Here is a 20,123-nt window from a genome sequence, read left to right as displayed (position 1 = left end):
AGCTCAACCTCTAAATCCCTTTGCCCCAGCCCAGGGCGCAATTGGATTCCTTTTGGACAGGTAACAGAACAGTTGACCATGCCTGTGCAATATTGTTACATTTTGTACTCCCCAAACCCCAGTGGTTCAGCATGGGGGAAATAAAAATGATTCTGGGAATTCCTGAGGTTGAGCTCCTGAGGCTGCCCAGCAGATTATGGAATAATCCAGGAATGGAACAGCTACATGAAAGTATCAGACAATTCAGTGATGTGCCCCGTTAACAGACTGAAGAGTGCGTTCTCCACAGTGTTTCTGCTGAGAAAGATCAATGTGTTATTCAATTGTGATCATCTCAGAGTATTTCCATCTTATTTACCATCCATGATTTATTATAATGGCTTGAAGCATAGTGACACACATAGAGTGGTCACTATATTAAAATAAATCAGAAATCAGATGTATTAATGATATGAAAAAGCTGATCACCTGGCATAAAACTAGTTCTATACATGCACATTTCCACTTAATATCCAAAAAAAACTGAACAAAGCTAGATGTTTGGCATCTGAGGAGCTCTGGCAGAGGAGAGGAACCAGTCTTGGTCATTGGATTAAGGACGGTTTCTATAGAAATGTAAAACTGTCATGCACTTGGAGAGGTTTTGCTTTAAAAAAATAAGAGAAAAACTTCCTTGATTTGTCACCACAAGGGGATGAATTTTCATTCAAAGAAGCCTGTGGCACAGTCCTTATCTGAGATAGCTGGTCAGGGCAATTCCAGCTGTGGTTACCCTCAGCTGGTGAATATTTGGCATCCCTCCAAACTGACATTTTTAAAATATTTTTTCAATATTTTCTTTGTGGAGACAGAAAGAACAGATTGTCTAGTAAGAAAAACTGTACACCCCTTTCTTTATGTTCATAATAAAGGATTTATTGTATTACATGATTGTGAAAGACAAAATGCACTGGACAATTAAGGAGAAGATTTTATTTAGGCTGTTGCAAGATGGAGTCACTCATTAATGAGGAATGCCTCAATGTGGACAAGGGGTCTGAGTTTTCTAAAGGCAGGTAGCCCGGAGAGTAATCCACGAGGCCCACAGCATTAGGAGAAGGAGTGGACAGCAAGTCTTATCTAAGCATGTGGGGCAGGACTGTTCTTGGTGATTAGGGTTGGCACTTTACTGGAACACAAAAGCGTGGGGGCATTTCAGAAAACAAACAAATGGGTGGGGGACTTGTCACCGTTGCCCTTTTCCATGAGCATGGGTCTCAGATAATGGTCAACATTGTCCGGCTCTAAATGACAATGTTTGCATTTTTTAGAATTGTCTTTCATGTCACCATTTTTCTGCAATTTATTGCTGAACAGTATAGGTTGAGCATGTTCCCAAAGATCTGCTTGAAATAATTTACATGTTTTTTCTTCTGGTTTGCATAGAGCAAACACTTTCCTACTTTTCTGTAGTTCTCATTCTCCAGTTTTCTTTACTAACTTTTTGAATCTGGCAATTTCACAGCAAAAACACTAAAGAGTTTAGATTAAAGTTTAAATTAGCCCGGGCACAATGGCTCATGCCTGTAATCCCAGCTACTCGGGAGGCTGAGACAGGAGGATAGTTTCAACCCGGGAGGTGGAGGTTGCAGTGAGCTGAAATTGTGCCACTGCACTCTAGCCTGGGCGATAGAGCAAGACTCCATCTCAAAAAAAAAAAAAAAAAAATTGATGCAGCTGAGCAATGGTGCTTTGATTTTGCTTTGATTTTTTCATCTTGAAGCCATTTTATATTTTGCCAGTTATATGAAGAGTCCTGTGTGAAAGCCAGTGTTAATGGTCATCCTACTTCCCATTTACTTTATTAATTTTTTTTTCAATCTCTTGCCTCTGGCTAAAATTTTATTATTTATTTCTTTATTCTTTCTTTCTTTTCTTTTCTTTTTTTTTTTTTTTTTTTGAGATGGAGTCTGGCTCTGTCGCCCAGGTTGGAATGCATGGCATGATCTCGGCTCACTGCAAGCTCTGCCTCCCGGGTTCACGCCATTCTCCTGCCTCAGCCTCCTGAGCAGCTGGGACTACAGTCACCTGCCACCACACCCGGCTAATTTTTTTTTTTGTATTTTTAGTAGAGACGGGGTTTCACCGTGTTAGCCAGGATGGTCTCGATCTCCTGACCTCATGATCCACCTGCCTCGGCCTCCCAAAGTGCTGGGATTACAGGTGTGAGCCACTGCTCCCAGCCTTTTTTTTTTTTTTTTTTTAGACAAGTTCTTGCTCTGTCGCCCAGGGTGGAATGCAGTGGAGCAATCAAGGCTCACTGAAGTCTCAGCCTCCTAGACTCAAGTGATCCTCCTCTTGCTACAGCCCGCCTCCTGAGTAGCTGGGATCACAGGAGTGCACCACCATACCCAGCTAATTTTAAAATTTTTTTGTAGAGATGGGGTCTTGCCATTGCTCAGGCTGGCCTCCAATCCCTGGGCTCAAGCAATCCTCCCACTTCAGCCTCCCAAAGTGCTGGAATTACAGGCATGAGCTGCCGTATCCAGCCTGAAATTCTATTTTCATTTTTAGAGATGTAGTCCTGCTATGTTGCCAGGCTGGTCTTGAACTCTTGGCCTCAAGCAATCCTCCCACCTTGGCCTCCCAAAGTGCTGGGATTACAGGCAAAAATCATTAGAAAGTGCTGGGATAACAGGCATAAATAATTAAAGTTATTAGAATAAATGGGGGCGCCAGAGCCACTGCACCTGGCCCCCATTTATTCTAACGATTTAAAAACTTATTATCATTGAGATGTGATTCATGCACCATTAAGTTAACCGTTTTACAATTACAGCCACTAAATACAATTCAGTGGTTTTTAGTATGTTCACGAAGTTGTACAACCATCACTACTATCTAATTCCAGAATATTTTAGTCACCCCAAAAAGAAACCAAGTACCCATTAGCAGTCACTCCCCATTCACCTCTCTCCCCAGCTCCTAGCAATCATTAATCTACTTTATGTTTCTACAGATTTGTTATTCTGGACATTTCATACAAATGAGACCATACAATATGTGGCTTCCTTTTGTATGTGTCTGGCTTTTTTTTTTTTTTTTTTGAGACGGAGTCTTGCTCTGTCGCCCAGGCTGGAGTGCAGTGGCGCAATCTCGGCTCACTGCAAGCTCCGCCTCCCGGGTTCACGCCATTCTCCTGCCTCAGCCTCCCTAGTAGCTGGGACTACAGGTGCCCACCATCACAACCGGCTAACTTTTTGTATTTTTAGTAGAGATGGGGTTTCACCGTGTTGGCCAGGATGGTATCGATCTCCTGACCTCGTGATCCGCCCGCCTCGGCCTCCCAAAGTGCTGGGATTACAGGTGTGAGCCACCACGCCCAGCCGATTTTATTTCTTAATTGGGTTATTTGTCTTGTTATTTCTGATCTGTCAGAGTATTCTATATATTCTGGATACCAGTCCCTTATCAGATATATGGTTTGCAAATATTTTCTCCCATGCTGTGGGTTGTCTTTTCATTGTCCCTGATAGTGTTCTTTGATATATAAACCTTTTACATTTTGAAGAAGTCCAGTTTATCTATTTTTTCTTTGATTGCTTGTTTTAGTGCCACTTGGAGCTTAGTGCCACAGTGTCAGCTGCCCAACACTTGTCTTGAGCTGGTTCAGTCTAGGGCCTTGAAGGCTTTGGAAAACACTAGTATGCAATGTGTCAAAAGAAAAACTTCACGCAAAATAAACAGTTTATTTAAACAATTAACAATGAATAAGTCAGGCAGTACTCATAAGCAGAAGAGGTTCCAAGGACTCCACCCGTAAGTGTGAGCAGTGAACTTTTATAGACTGAACACAGAAGCAAAGCAGAGCAATCACCTGATTGGCTACTGCTAGGCATTTGCCTTATTTGAGCATGATGTGATCAGTTGGCTACCTTGATTAGCTGAAGTTTGGCTGTTTGTGATGGGCTAAAACCTGGCTATTTGTTACAAAAATATGCCCCTGCTGGGTGCAGTGGCTCATGTCTGTAATCTCAGCACTCTGGGAGCCTGAGGTGGGCGGATCATTTGAGGTCAGGAGTTCAAGACCAGCCTGGCCAAGGTTGTGAAACCCCATCTCTCCTAAAAATACAAAAATTAGCTAGGTATGGTCGTAGCTACTTGGGAGGCTGAGGCAGGAGAATTGCTTGAACCCAGGATGCAGAAGCTGCAGTCAGCCAATATCATCCCACTGCACTCCAGCCTGGGCAACAGAGCGAGACTCCATCTCAAAAAAATAAATAAAAATAAAAATAAAGTCTCTGATAAGTTCTGCAATAAATAAACAAGTTTAAACCAATGTTTCTCAAATTATTGAGCAAGACGCTATTACAAACAAGGAACTTAACACTTTATGAATGAGTACACAGTTGATTGGTCAGAAAACAGCGAAACTCCATCACTCTTTTTGCTCACATGAGAGATTTTTGGGGTCTGGCCCTAATCATCACCCACACTCTTCTGTCCACATTTCCTTGGCCAGAACTCATCTCTTATTTCTCCCTCTCTCTCTTTTTTATTTTTTTGAGGTAGAGTTTCGCTCTTGTCCCCCTGGCTGGAGTGCAATGGCATGATCTCAGCTCACTGCAACCTCCGCTTCCCAGGTTCAAACTATTCTCCTGCCTCAGCCTCCCAAGTAGCTGGGACTTCAGGTGCGTGCCACAACGCCTGGCTAATTTTTGTATTTTTAGTACAGATGGGGTTTCACCACGTTGGCCAGGCTGGTCTCGAACTCCTGACCTCAAGTGATTCACCTGCCTCTGCCTCCCAAAGTGCTGGGATTACAGGCGTGAGCCACTGTGCTCGACCACATCTCTTATTTCTCTAGATGCAATGTGGTCTCTCCGTGTGCTTAGAAGGAAACGATTTAGTGACAAATAGGGTGGTCCCAGCTATACATGCTTTGGGGCACAATCTGTGGCTGCCTTGTATGGCTTCAGAATAGGCATGCATACCGATTGACATCACATAGAGAAGCTCCCAAGAACATGGTGACCTTTTCTCCTGGATGCCTCCTGGTGGGAGTGCTGGAAGCCAGGGAGAATGCCGTTTATTCTGACCTTGCACTTATCTTGCCATCAATAACATGTGTTTCTGCAAAAAACAGAGAAACATTTGGAAAATGACATGCCAAAACATTTTGCATTCTTATTTCATCAAAGACAAAATTGGACAGGAGCAACTGAGTGTACGACTTTAGATGGTACCACTGAAAATCACGCCAGTGGAATACTAATGTGAGAATACAGCTCTATATCTGTGCAGACCAGAAAAAACTCTGAAAAAATGGAAACAGCTGATGCATTAACAGGACCAACCTATATCAGTTATTATCGAGTGTCTGGACATGCAATAAAAATAAAACGGGGGAAAAACTAATGCTAGTGGTAATACTTAATGTTTTCCCAGAAAGAAAAATAGGTCTTGGTGTGGTTTGTACATTAGGAAACACTATGTGAGCTGCATTCTAATGACATACAGAAATAGCCCTGAAAGACACATTAGTATTTTACACCCAAAATCAATAACTCCCTACTGAGAGCATAGGATTACTATTATGCTTCATTAACGTGTATTTGAAGCTTTTCAACATCAAGTGGGGTTGCGAAGGACAATAAGAGCCACTGGGAATGTAACGCTGAAAAAGAGAGAAATAGGTGATAAAAATGGTTAGAAAGGGTCCTGTGTGCACATGGATGTGAGGTGCTTGGGAGGGTCCCCAGGTGGGGAACAGGCCAGGGGCAGGCAGGACTCCAGCTGGCCTGGCATCCTCTCTGACGTTTTCTCTCCAGCATTCTCCTGCCTTCTGGCCTGGGCTGCAACCTGTCAAAGGTGGCTGCCCACAGAGGCGTCCCAAAGGAGGGCTGCTCTCGACACCCAGACATGAGGGAAAGCTTGTTTGGCATGCTCAAGAGCACTCACATTGGAGCAGAAAGTTGCTCTGCTGCTCTGTGACTTGGAACAAGTCACTTTCCCTCCCAGCAGGGCCTGCCTCCTCCCCTAGAACCGTGGGCTGCCTCTGCGCCCCTCCCAGGGTTATAGCCAGTGCTGGGCATGATTGCATGGGGAGGGCTTCCATGATTAGTGAAGGCAGAAAGGAAAACCTTGGGAAACTCAAGACCTAAGACACAGGGTCCGGCCAGGTGCGGTAGCTCAGGCCTATAATTCCATAGCACTTTGCGAGGCTGAGGTGGAAGCATCTCCTGAGCCTGGGGGCCTGAGGCTGTAGTGAGCTGTGATCATGCCACTGCACTCCAGCCTGGGTGACAGAATGAGACCCTGTCTCAAAGAAAATAAATAAATAAAAATAAGAGGAGGACCCTGCCGCGGCCCCGGAAGAGCCTCCTCCTGGGCGGCGGTGGTGCGGCGGTCGCCGTTATGGCCACTGGGCTGGGCGGCTGACCGCCGGGCTAGGAGAGGGCCCAGGGCCCCGAATCTCGGTGGCCGCTGCTTGAGCGCGACCTGCGCCATGGCCTTCTCCGCCGCCTCCTCGGAGCATTTCGAGAAGCTGCACGAGATCTTCCGCGGCCTCCATGAAGACCTACAAGGGGTGCCCGAGCGGCTGCTAGGGACGGCGGAGACCGAAGAGAAGAAGAAATTGATCAGGGATTTTGATGAAAAGCAACAGGAAGCAAATGAAACGCTGGCAGAGATGGAGGAGGAGCTACGTTATGCACCCCTGTCTTTCCGAAACCCCATAATGTCTAAGCTTCGAAACTACCGGAAGGACCTTGCTAAACTCCATCGGGAGGTGAAAAGCACACCTTTGACAGCCACACCTGGAGGCCGAGGAGACATGAAATATGGCATATATGTTGTAGAGAATGAGCATATGAATCGGCTACAGTCTCAAAGGGCAATGCTTCTGCAAGGCACTGGAAGCCTGAACCGGGCCACCCAAAGTATTGAACGTTCTCATCGGATTGCCACAGAGACTGACCAGATTGGCTCAGAAATCATAGAAGAGCTGGGGGAACAACGAGACCAGTTAGAACGCACCAAGAGTAGACTGGTAAACACAAGTGAAAGCTTGAGCAAAGGTCGAAAGATTCTCCGTTCAATGTCCAGAAAAGTGACGACCAACAAGCTGCTGCTTTCCATTATCATCTTACTGGAGCTCGCCATCCTGGGAGGCCTGGTTTACTACAGATTCGTTCGCAGCCACTGAACTTCTATAGGGAAGGGTTTGTGGACCAGAACTTTGACCTTGTGAATCCATGATGTTAGGGATGTGGATAGAATAAGCATATTGCTGCTGTGGGCTAACAGTTCAGGGATGCACTGTATAGCCAGACTGTGGGAGGAGGGAGGAAAGATGGAAAACCACTTAAATGTGAAGGAACAGCAACAAGACCAGTATGATATGCCAAGGTAATAAATGCTGTTTATGACTTCTTTAAAAATAAAAATAAATAAATAAGAATAAGAGACGGGGCTTGCCCTCCAGGAAGCATGGATGCTCCACTTTCCTCTGACTCCTCCTGGCATTTTTCATATACGCAGATTAGAACTGACAAATGCTGGGAAGAGATACAATTTTAAATATATTGTTTAATTAAGATAGGAGACATGCTACTTGTGGAATTTTCAAACAATACAGAAGCTTATCAAATACAACACCTGAGTTCCTCACAGCACCCCTAGGTTTGCTGAATCAATCTTTCTTTCTTTCTTTCTTTCTTTTCTTTCTTTCTTTCTTTCTTTCTTTCTTTCTTTCTTTCTTTTTTTCTCTTTCTTCTTTCTTTCCTTTCTTTCTTTCTTCTTTCGTGTTTTTCTTTTTTTGTTTTTTTTTTTGTTTGTTTTTTTGAGATGGTGTTTCACTGTCCCCCAGGCTGGAGTGCAGTAGCACGACCTTGGCTCACTGCAACCTCCGCCTCCCAGGTTCAAGTGATTCTCCTGCCTCAGCCTCCCAAGTAGCTGGGATGACAGGCACATACCATCACCCCCAGCTAATTTTTTGTGTTTTTAGTAGACATGGGGTTTCCCCACGTTGGCCAGGCTGGTCTCGAACTCCTGAGCTCAAGCGATCTGCCCACCTTTGCCTCCCAAAGTGCTGGGATTACAGGCATGAGCCACCGCACCTGGTGGTTTGCTGAATATTTCATCAGACCTTTTTCTCTGCACAGCAGGGGACGGGGAGAGTGTGTGTGTGAGGGAGAGGATTGAGGGCTCAAAAGGAAGACCATGGAAGCAGGGAAGCAGGTGGAGGGTTCCCACCTGCCCAGCTTAGGGGGCCAGAGTGCCTTTGTGGAGAAGAACTCAAAATCCCTTAGAGTTCATAGTAAATGAGCCCTAATAGAGAGCAATTTTACGCTAAAAACCATTGACTCATATATTTTAAATAGGTTAATTGTATGGTGTATGAATTTTATCTCAATAAAGCTGTTTTTTTGTTTGTTTTAAGAAAAAGGATTTTAAACCAAGTGAGGTTTCAGATGTTAAAAAGAGAAGAAACACTCTTTTATTTATTTATAATTTATTTCTTGAGATAGAGTCTTGCTGTGTTGCCCAGGCTGGAGTGCAGTGGCACCATCATAGCTCACTGTAACCTCGAACTCCTGTGCTCAAGCTATGTTCCTGCCTCAGCCTCCCATTCCTGTGCACCTCCCAAGTGCACAGGCTTGCACCACCACACCCGGCTAAGTTTTAAACTTTTTGTAGAGACAGAGTCTTACTGTGTTGCCCAGGCTGGTCTCAAATTTCTGGCCTCAAGCTATCCTCCCACCTTGGTCTCCCAAAGTGATGAGATTATTGGTGTGAGCCACTGCGCCTAGTCTAAGAACCCCACTTTAAAACCCAGATACAGGCTGACAATTTTCAAAGCTTATATATTTACTATTTTGAATAGGATATTACTTTTTTAAAGAAAAAAATTTAAATAGTACAGGAGAGAATGCACTGAGAAGAGAGGCTCCCCTGACATCTGTCCTCCAGTGGAGAGGCAATGGCAGTACAATGGATTTCTGGTGTATCTGTGGTATTTGTTCAGTGATCCTATAAACGGACATACACATAGTCTTTTCAGAGTAGGAAATGTGGAACAGGGAGGGAGAAAAATTTGAGAGGAAAAACATACCCAGGGGATGACTACTGTATTTATATTCTTGATTTCTTTTTCTTTTTCTTTTTTTGAGACAGTCTTGCTCTGTTGCCCAGGCTGGAGTGCAGTGGCATGATCTCAGCTCACTGCAACCTCCACCTCCTGGGTTCAAGCAATTCTCCTGCCTCAGTCTCCCGAGTAGCTGGGATTACAGGCACACACCACCATGCCGGGCTATTTTTGTATTTTTAGTGGAGGTGGGGTTTTGCCATTTTGGCCAGGCTGGTCTCGAACTCCTGACCTCAGGTGATCCACCCGCCTCAGCCTCCCAAAGTGTTAGGATTACAGGCATGAGCCACTGCGCCCGGCCTATATTCTTGATTTCTTAGCCTGGGGGACGGGCATGTAGGTGCTTATTATAGTAATGCTTACACATTTTCATATGCCTAAACAAATTTTTTTTTAAGAGAAAAAGATGAGAAATAGCTAAAATTCATTCAAAAAGATAACTTCACATACCATAGATTTCCTTCATCAGATTAGCTCCAAGGGGTATTTTATATATTGGAAGAGGTTACATAGCTGTTACTTATAGTTGATACTCTGTTTTTGCTTAATTTTAAAATAAAAGTAAGGGAAATGATGGTTTCCGGGCCTGATGAGCTCCGGGCCTGGGGTTTAAGACTTGGCTGGTGCATCGGATCAGTTTCTGACGCCATCTAGTGTTAATGACATGCAATCTTTGGGAGCAGCCTCCAGGACTCAGCCTTGGAAACTCCTCAAAGATCAGAAAAGTACTGATGGGCGGGGTGTGGTAGTATTTCACTTAACATAATGACCCCCAGTTCCATCTATATTACTGCAAATGACAGGATATCCCTTTTTTATGGCTGAATAATATTCCACTGTGTATAAGTACCACATTTTCTTTATCCATTCATCTGATGATGGATACTTCAGTGGATTCCACATCTTGGCTATTGTGAGTTTTGCTGCAGTACACATGGAAGTGCACCTATTTCTTCCACATAGTGATTTCCTTTTGGATATATACACAGCAGCAGGATTGCTGGATCGTATGGTAGCTCTATTTTCAGTTTTTTGAGGAACCTTCAGACTGCTTTCCATAATGGTTGTACTAATATACATTCCTCTCAACAGTGTACCACTGTTATCCTTTTTCCGCAGCCTTGCCATTATCTGCTATTTTTTGTCATTTTGATAATAGACATTTTAACTAGGGTGAGATAGTATCTCATTGTGGTTTTGACTTGCATTTCCCTGATAATTAGTGACATTGAGCATTTTTTCATATACCTGTTGGCCATTTGTATATCTTCTTTTGATAAATGTCTATTCAAACTCTTAAATCCAATTATTTGATCTTTTGCCATTGGGTTATTTGAGTTCCTTATATATTCTGGTATATAACAATGGTTTGCATAACCCCTTGTTAGATGCATAGTTTGCAAATGTTTTCTCCCTTTCTGTAGGTTGTCTTTTCACTCTGTTGATTATTTCCTTTGCTGTGCAGAAGCTTTTTAGCTTGATGTAATCCCATTGATCTATTTTCGCTTTGGTTGCCTGTGCTTTTTTTGAGTTCTCCATAAAATCTTTGCCTAGATTAATGTCCTAAGGTTGTTCCTTTATGTTTTCTTTTAGTAGTTTTATAGTTTCAAGTCTCACATATCAGTCTTTAATCCATTTTGATTTGATTTTTGTATATGGTGAGGGGGGGGTCTAATTTTATTCTTCTGCATATGGATATTGTTTTCCCAGCACCATTTATTGAAGATACTCTCCTTTCCCAAGTATATGTTCTTAGAGCCTTTGTCAAAAATGAGTTGGCTGTAAATGTGTGAATTTATTTCTGGGTTCTCTATTCTATTCCATTTGGTTATGTGTCATGGTTTTATACACAAGCCATGCTGTTTTGGTTATTATAGCATTGTAGTATATTTTGAAGTCAGGGAGTGAGATACCTTCAGCTTTGTTTGGTTATGGGTTATTGCAGAGAAAGAATATAGAGGGAAGCAGAAGGAAGAGGCACACAAACCCAAGGGACAGCAGGCCCAAGGGACAGCAATCCTTTTTGCTCAGGATTGCTTTGGCTATTTGGTGTCTTTTGTGGTTCCATAAAAATTTTAGGATTTTTTTTTATTTCTGCGAAGAATGACATTGGTATTTTGACAGGGAGCATATTGAATCTGGAGATTGCATTGGGTACCATGGACATTTTAACAATATTCTTTCAATCCATGAGCATGGGCTATCTTTCCATTTTTTTATGTATGTGTCTGATATGGTTTGGCTGTGTCCCCACCCAAATCTCATCTTGAATTGTAGCTCCTATAATTCCCACGTGTTGTGGGAGGGACCCAGTGGCAGATAACTGAATCATGGGGGGCAGTTTTCCCTGTATTGTTCTCATGGTAGTGAATAAGTCTCACGAGATCTGATGGTTTTATAAGGGGAAACCCCTTTTGCTTGGTTCTCATTCTCTTACCTGCCGCCATGTAAGATATGCCTTTCACCTTCCACCATGATTGTGAGGCCTCCCCAGCCATGTGGAACTGAGTCCATTATACTTCTTTTTCTTTATAAATTACCCAGTCTCGGGTATGTCTTTATCAGCAGCATGAAAATGGACTAATACAGTGTCCTCTTTAACTTCTTCCATTGTGTTTTATATTTTTCATTGTAGAGATATTTTACTGATTTGGTTACATTTATTTCTAGGTATTTTTTGTAGCTACCTACATGTGATTGTTCTCTTGGTTTATTTTTCAGATTGTTTGCTGTTGACTTATAGAAATGCAATGATTTTTGTATGTTGATTTTGTATCCCACAACTTTACTAAATTTGTTTATCAGTTCTAGCAGACTGTTGGTAGAGTTTTTCTGAATATAAGATCATGTCATCTGCAACAAGGATAATTTGACTTTTTCCTTCCCTATTTGGATGCCCTTTATTTCTTTCTCTTGCCTAATTGCCCTGGCTAGGATTTCTAGTATTATGTTGAATAAAAGTGGTGAAAGTGGGCATACTTGCCTTGTTCTAGATCTTAGAGGAAAGGCTTTCCATTTTTTCCCCATTCAGTATAACCCATACATTTGTCATACATAGTCCTTGTTGTTTTGACAATGTTCCTTCTATACCCAGTTTGTTGAGAATTTTTATCACGAAGGGAGGTTGAATTTTTTCAAATGCTTTTTACCATCTGTTGAAATGATCATATGGTTTTTATTTGTGATTCTGTTAATGTAAATCATCATGTTTATTGGTTTGAATATGTTGAACCATCCTTTTATCCCTGAGATGAGTCCCACTTAATCATGGTAAATGATCTTTTTAGTGTGGTGTTGAATTCGGTTTTCTAGTATTTTTACATCTATGTTCATTGAGATACTGGCCTCTAGTTTTCTTTATTTTTGTGTGTCCTTTCTGGTTTTGGTATTTGGGTAGCGCCAGCCTCATAAAATGAATTTAGAAGTACTCCTTCCTCTTTGATTTTTTTGAAGAATTGGTGTTAGTTCTTCTTTAAATGTTTGGTAGAATTCAGCAGTGACACCATCATGTCCTGGGTTTTCTTTTTTTCTTTTTTTTTTGAGACAGAGTTTTGCTCTTCTTGCCCAGGCTGGAGTACAGTAGCGTGATCTCGGCTCACTGCAACCTCCACCTCCCAGGTTCAAGTAATTCTCCTACCTCAGCCTCCCAAGTAACTGGGACTACAGGCACGTGCCACCACGCCCAGCTAATTTTTGTATTTTTAGTAGAGACGGGGTTTCACCATATTGGCCAGGATGGTCTCAAACTCCTGACCTCAAGTGATCCATCGGCCTCGGCCTCCCAAAGTGTTAGGATTACAGGCGAGAGCTACCACTTTTGGCCAGGTCCTGGGTTTTCAAGAAGTCTCCCTTTAAGCAACTGTGGCTTTTGATGGTCATGCCAAACTGTTAAGTTACTGTAAAGTTTAGCAATTCACAGAAGTACTGATAAATATTGGTCATTTTGCATATCATATTTTGAACTAAGGCTGTTATTTATAGCAATAATCTTCAAAATAGGTCTAAGCACCAAAAATTATTCAATTAAATCCATGGCTTAAGTACTATATTATACGGTTTGGTTGTGTCCCCAGCCAAATTTCTTCTTGAATTGTAGTTCCCACAATCCTCACATGTCATGGGAGGGCCTTGGTGGGAGGTAATTGAATCATGAGGACAGTTACCCTCCTGCTATTCTCATGATAGTGAACGAGTTCTCATGAGATCTGATAAGTTATTTTTGTTTGTTTTTGTTTTTGAGACGAAGTCTCGCTCTTTCACCAGGCTAGAGTGCAGTAGCATGATCTCGGCTCACTGCAACCTTTGCCTCCCGGGTTCAAGCGATTCCCTTACCTCAGCCTCCCGAGTAGCTGGGACTACAGGTATGTGCCAACACGCCCAGCTAATTTTTGTATTTTTAGTAGAGATAGGGTTTCACCATGTTGGCCAGAATGGTCTTGATCTCTTGACCTTGTGATCCATCTGCCTCAGCCTCCCAAAGTACTGGGATTTCAGGCGTGAGCCACAGCGACCAGCCGAGATCTGATGGTTTTATAAAGGTCTTTTCCTCCTTTTGCTCAGCACTTCTCTTTGCTGCCACCATTTGAAGAACGTGTCTGCTTCCCCTTCTGCCATGATTGTAAGTTTCCTGAGGCCTCCCCAGCCATGCATAATCGTGAGTCAATTAAACCTCTTTCCTTTCTAACTTACCCAGTCTCAGGCAGTTCTTTAAAGCAGATCATGTCATCTGACTCATACACTATAACTTCTATAATACACTATAACTTTTCTTTATATTTCTTTTTATATCATTTTTTAAAGATGGATTCTTGCTCTGTCACCCAAGCTGGAATGCAGTGACACAATCATAGCTCCCTGCAGCCTGGAGCTCCTGGGCTCAGGTGATCCTCCCACCTCAGCCTCCCAAGTAGCTAGGACTACAGGCATGCACCACCATGCCTGGCTAATTTTTTAAAGTATTTTGTAGAGATGGGGGGGGGTCTTGCTATGTTGCCCCAGCTGTATATCATTTGTAATTTATATTTTTGTATACTTTTATGCTGTACTTAATAAATTAGCACAATAATATATACATTTATATAAGTATGTGTATATATGTGTATAAATAGGTTGAATATCCCTTAATCTAATTTCTTGGGACCATAAGTGGTCCCAAGATTTCAAATTTTTGAAATCAAAAATTTTGAAAATTTCAAAATTTTGAAATCTGGATTTCATATACATAATGAGATATCTTGCTGATGAGACTCAGGTCCAAAATCAAAATGTATTTATGTTTCTTTTCTTTTTTTTTTAGAGAAAGAATCTTGCTCTGTCACCTAGGCTGCAGTGCAGTAGCACCATCATAGTTCACTGCAGCCTCGAACTCCTGGGCTCAAGCGGTCCTCCCACCTCAGCCTCCCAAGTAGCTGGGACCACCATGCCTTACCATGCCACCATACCTGGCTAATTTTTTTACTTTTTTTTAAAGACAGGGTCTTGCTGTGTTGCCCAGGCCAGTCTTGAACTCCTAGCCTCAAGCAATTCTCCTGTTTGGCTTTCCAAAATACTGGGATTATAGGTGTGAGCCACCACTACTGGCCCATTTTTGTTTTACGTACACCTTATACATGTAGCCTGAAGGTAATTTTATATAATATTTTTAAATAATTTTGTGCATGAAACAAAGTTTTGACTGTGACCTGCCATATGAGGTCAGATATGAAATTTTCCATGGTGGCATCATGTCAGTGCTCAAAAGGTTTCAGATTTTGGAGCATTTTGGATTTTGGACTTTTGGATTAGGGATGCTCAACTTGTGTAATATGGGGGCCCATATTAAAAAATAGTTTTACTGATGGGTGTTATGAACAAAAAAGCTTGGAAAACACTGATTTATTAGATACCATTTAGAAACTATTCCAAAAATCAACTATTGACATTTGGTTTCATACAAATTTATATATTGTTTATAAATATATGCAATTTTGTAGTTTTACTCGTATATATCTTTACTGTATAAAAACTCTTAACATTCAGATCTAAAACAAGTTTATGTTTTCTGTTCAAATAAACAACCTGCACAACTGGATGAGCCAGAAATTTGTCTCCCTTACTCCCCGAAGCCACTATATCAGCCAGTCCTGGGAATTTTATATCTTTTATTTCTTGAATTTGTTTGCCTCTCTCCATCTCCATTGCCTGTACCCTAGTCCAATGGAGGACAACTCATTTAGTAGAAAAGGGGGAATTGTAGCTAAGCAGCCACAGAAGAAGATATATATGTGAAGTAAACAAATGTGTTGAGAAAAACGGCTAGGAGTCTGAACACTTGGAGGCCCCAGGAAGATACTGGAAGAACTGTTCTAGCAAAATGAGGAGGTGAGTTGAGGTTGAAGAGCACATGAGATTAGGAAATGGGATTCAGAACAGGAGAACAGCAAAAGGAGGTCCCAGGAAAGTAGCTAACTACCAGGTCTAAAGGTCCCAAAATACATATTGGAACTCTGCAGGGGGGCAGGAGCAATGATGAATACAATTGTCAGTCATTGACATGCTTGGGCCATTGGGAAATTAGATAGCTCTGAGTATCTGGATAAATGTTAGTGATAAGTACATAGGAAGATGCACATAAAAATAGATGCACTTATGAACTTCAGGAAAAACACAAGGCTATTGGAGGGAAAAAAAACCCATAATTTTGGCATATCATCTGGCTTGGCAGTGAGCAATATCACATTATCTAAATGCTGGTGACTGATTTAACTAAACGTTGTGACAGAACCTCGCTGGGAAAATAGGGAGGGAAGGTTAAGAGAAAGGGGGCATATAAAGGTACTAAAATCCCAACTACCAAAAATAAGCCAATAGATAATACCTAAAAGTTATAAATCAAGAAAGGGCAGTATAAACAGTATTTATTTGTTTACTTTGTGGATCAAAGCCAAGAATCTGTTTTAAAAAGCTTCCAGGTGATTTGGATAACCATTCAAGAAATTTTCACCCTTCTAGTGTGATTCCTGCCAAATCAAATGCCTACATTTCTTGTGATTAACAGGAATTCTGTATCTATTACTTTTTTTTCCATATACAATGCTATGTTTACAGTACACTGTGTGCTGGGGAGTGTTGAGAAAAGAAGCAGGGAAAGTAGACAATGGTTTCTCTGGCAAGTATGGAGGACACCTCAAGATTGGAATGACCAGAACTTTTCATAGGTGGGCAGATGGACCTGTGAGCGTCTAAACAGGTGTGATAAACAGAGCTAAGTGGAGTGAGAAAATCTAAACAAAGACTATATAGGGCAGGCTGGGTGTGGTGGCTCACACCTGCAGGGAAGCCATGGCAGAGGGATTGCTTGAGGCCAGGAGTACGAGAACAGCTTAGGCAACATAGCCAGACCCGACTGACCCTGTCTCTAAAAAACAATTCAAAAATTAATTGGGGCCGGGTGTGGTGTGGCTCATGCCTGTAATCTCAGCACTTTGGGAGGCCAAGGTGGGCACATCGCTTGAGGTCAGGAGTTCAGAGACCAGCCTGGCCAACATGGTGAAACCTCGTCTCTACTACAAATACAAAAATTAGCCGGGTGTGGTGGTGCACGCCTATAGTCCCAGCTCCCCAGAGGCTGAGGCAGGAGGATCACTTGAATCTGGGAAGTGAAGGTTGTGGTGAGCCGAGATGGCACCACTGCACTCCAGCCTGGGCGGCAGAGCGAGACTTCATCTCAAAAAAAGAAAAACCACTACTTGTTAAGTTTTGGTGTTGTGTTAAAGAATAGCCACAATTATACAAAAAGGCTGTCTCAAAAAATAATGATAATTAAAAAAATAAATATTAGTTGGGCATGGTGGTGCATACCTGTAGTCCCAAATAGTTGAGAGGCTGAGGTGGGAGGATCACCTGAGCTCAGGAGTTTGAGGCTGCAATGAGCCAGGATTATGCATTCCATTGCATTCCAGCCTGGGTGACAGAGTGGGGGAAAAAAAAGACAACATAGGGGAAAAATCTGGGAGGGAATATTCAAGTAAGAAGAGAATTCAAGTTAGAAGGATTTTTTAATAAAAATGAACAGCCAGGGCTGGGCACGGTGGCTCATGCCTGTAATCCCAGCACTTTGGGAGGCAAAGGCATGTGGATCATCTGAGGTCAAGAGATCGAGACCAGCCTGGTCAACATGGTGAAACCCCATCTCTACTAAAAATACAAAAAATTAGCTGGGTGTGGTGGCAGGCGCCTGTAATCCCAGCTACTCGGGAGGCTGAGGCAGGAGAATCATTTGAATCTGGGAGACGGAGGTTGCAGTGAGCTGAGATTGCGCCATTGCACTCCAGCCTGGGTGACAGAGTGAGACTCCATCTCAAAAAAAAAAAAAAAAAATGAACACTTGGGTAGAAGAGATGCATAGGGCAGGGCATGGGGGAAGGGAGATGGAGTTTCCATGCTCTCCCTGGGCACCTCCATGTGTTCAGCTATCTGGAAGCTCTTAAATATATTATTTATTATTTTTTTAATTTATTTTATTTTTTTGAGATGGAGTCTCCCTCTGTCACCCAGGCTGGAGTGCAGTGGCGTGATCACGGCTCACTGCAAGCTCTGCCTCCCGGGTCCAGGCCATTCTCCTGCCTCAGCCTCCCGAGTAGCTGGGACTACAGGCGCCCGCCACCACGCCCAGCTAATTTTTTGTATTTTTAGTAGAGACGGGGTTTCACCGTGTTAGCCAGGATTGTCTCGATCTCCTGACCTCGTGATCCGCCCTTCTCAGCCTCCCAAAGTGCTGGGACTACAGGCGTGAGCCACCGTGCCCAGCCCCAAATATATTATTTAGATAACATGGAGGTTATTCAATACCAGAAGAAACAGCTAAAGGAGTTCAAAATGGTTACCTTTTGGAAGAGAAACACGTAGGGAAGAGTAAGCCAGGAGACAGCTGTTTCTTCATTATAAGCCTGTTAGAACTATTTGGTCTCTTGTGCAAGTACCAGTTTGGTAAAATAAAAATTAAGGTCTTAATAAATTAAAAAGAGGATGATAAAAACTTACTAATTTTTTTAGAATTATAAAAGGATAGTAAAAATAAAAATTAATTAAAATTGTAAGGCCGGGCGTGATGGCTCATGCTTATAATCCCAGCACTTTGGGAGGCCGAGGTGGGCAGATCACTTGAGGTCAGGAGTTGGAGACCAGCCTGGCCAACATGGTGAAACCCTGTCTCTACTAAAAATACAAAAAATTAGCTGGGCATGGCGGCACACACCTGTAATCCCAGCTACTCGGGAGGCTGAGGCAGGAGAATCACTTGAATCCGGCAGGCAGAAGTTGCAGTTAGCTGAGATCACGCCACTGCACTCCATCCTGGGAAACAGAGTGAGACTCCATCTCAAAAAAAAGAAAAAAAGAAAAGAAAAAGAAAAAAAAAGTATTAAGAAGAGATGGAAGATAGGTATCCAAAAAATCTTCTAGGATGTCAAAGATAACAAATGAAAACTAGTGGGACTTATTTGTGATATAAAATATCTTGAATTATTCTGAGTGCTGTTATTTCTTTTTTATTTTTACTTTTATGGGCTTGAAAAAAACCCATAAGGCTTTTCCTAGGTTCATTTACAACATCGGTCACTTTTTGCAAAAGGCAGTGGGTTTCAGCTCATATTCCTCAGAGCTGCGGGGTGATGGAGATATCTCCAAGCCACATGAAGGATTTCGTCCAGGGGAGGCAAAGCAAGTCGGGTCCTGGGCACCTCCTCTTCCACCAGGATAGCTCTCCTTTTATCTGGTTTACATGCTTTTTTCCAAGCTGGAGTCTCACTATGTCGCCAGGCTGATCTCAGATTCCAGAGCTCAAGGGATCTTCCTACTTCAGCCCATTGAGAAGCTGAGACAACAGGTGTATGCCACCGTGCCCAGCTCATATTTCTGTTCTTTATAGGATTTCTCATGAATGGGGACCTTTGCTGGTAAAAGAAAATCTGGAAACCACTGCCAGAGTCTTAAGTCCTGCCATGGCTTCTGTTTGAGAAAGGCTTCTACACTTAAATTCAGAAATAATCGCAGCTCACACCATCTCTAGTCACCAAGCTCTTTTTTTTCTTTTTGAGACAGAGTCTTGCTCTGTCACCCAGGCTGGAGTGCAGTGGCGCGGTCTCAGCTCACTGCAACCTCCGCCTCCTGGGTTCACGCCATTCTCCAGCCGCAACCTCCCGAGCAGCTGGGACTACAGGTGCCCGCCAACACGCCCGGCTAATTTTTTGTATTTTTAGTAGAGACGGGGTTTCACCGTGTTAGCCAGGATGGTCTCGATCTCCTGACCTCATGATCCACCCCCCTTGGCCTCCCAAAGTGCTGGGATTACAGGCGTGAGCCACCACGCCCAGCCTAGTCACCGAGCTCTTTATTTGGACAAGTTGTGCTAGGTGAGGAGGAGGGGCTGGAGATCTGATCCACTCAACACTGGCTCAGCAGCAGCCATAGCAGGTCAGGTGCCTGGAGTTTTGGTGCTGTGGTCTCCTTTGCAGGCTGCCTCATTCTTCTTTGCCTCTCCCAGTTTTCCTGAAAGAACCACTTGGGAGGGATGAGAAACAGACCAACCTCAAGAACCATTAGACAGCACCATGGGGAGAGTGAGAATGTTGGGCCTTGTGTTTGGTGGTGTTCCACATGGAGAGCGGATTGAAACTGCTGTCAACAGCCTGTGTCAATGAGCTAGAAGGGATGGGGCTCGAATCTCAGAAGGGAGAATGCTGCGGCACATCTGGCATTTCTTTCAGTTTGGGAAACGAGGGAAATTTCAGAAAAGAACACATAGGCAGATGTCTGAGTTACAAAGGACAAATTCCAATCATAAACTTACATGGATGCTTTACCTCTTTTAATAATTTTTTTCATTCTAAAAATAATACATGTGTGTTTGGAAATCACATGAACACAAAAAAGCACCTAAAGACAACCATTATTAACAACTTTAAGTATGTATGTGTGCATACTTTATACAATACATAAAGTGTGTATATACATATGG

The 20,123-nt window shown here is 42.7% G+C and overlaps 1 pseudogene across 1 annotated transcript; it reads left to right on the top strand.

Annotated features, from left to right (window-relative positions):
* The first annotated feature begins 6,356 nt into the window (after positions 1–6,356).
* LOC100583210 lies at positions 6,357–7,414 on the top strand (annotated as a pseudogene). Its single transcript, XR_001116904.2, has one exon. The product of XR_001116904.2 is annotated as a vesicle transport through interaction with t-SNAREs homolog 1B pseudogene (transcript).
* Positions 7,415–20,123: the final 12,709 nt, after the last annotated feature.

Source organism: Nomascus leucogenys, chromosome 14 (assembly GCF_006542625.1).
Source record: "Nomascus leucogenys isolate Asia chromosome 14, Asia_NLE_v1, whole genome shotgun sequence".
NCBI classification, from domain to species: domain Eukaryota; kingdom Metazoa; phylum Chordata; class Mammalia; order Primates; family Hylobatidae; genus Nomascus; species Nomascus leucogenys.
The sequence above is the reverse complement of the archived record's forward strand: the minus strand, read 5'-3'. Positions and strand labels throughout refer to the sequence as shown.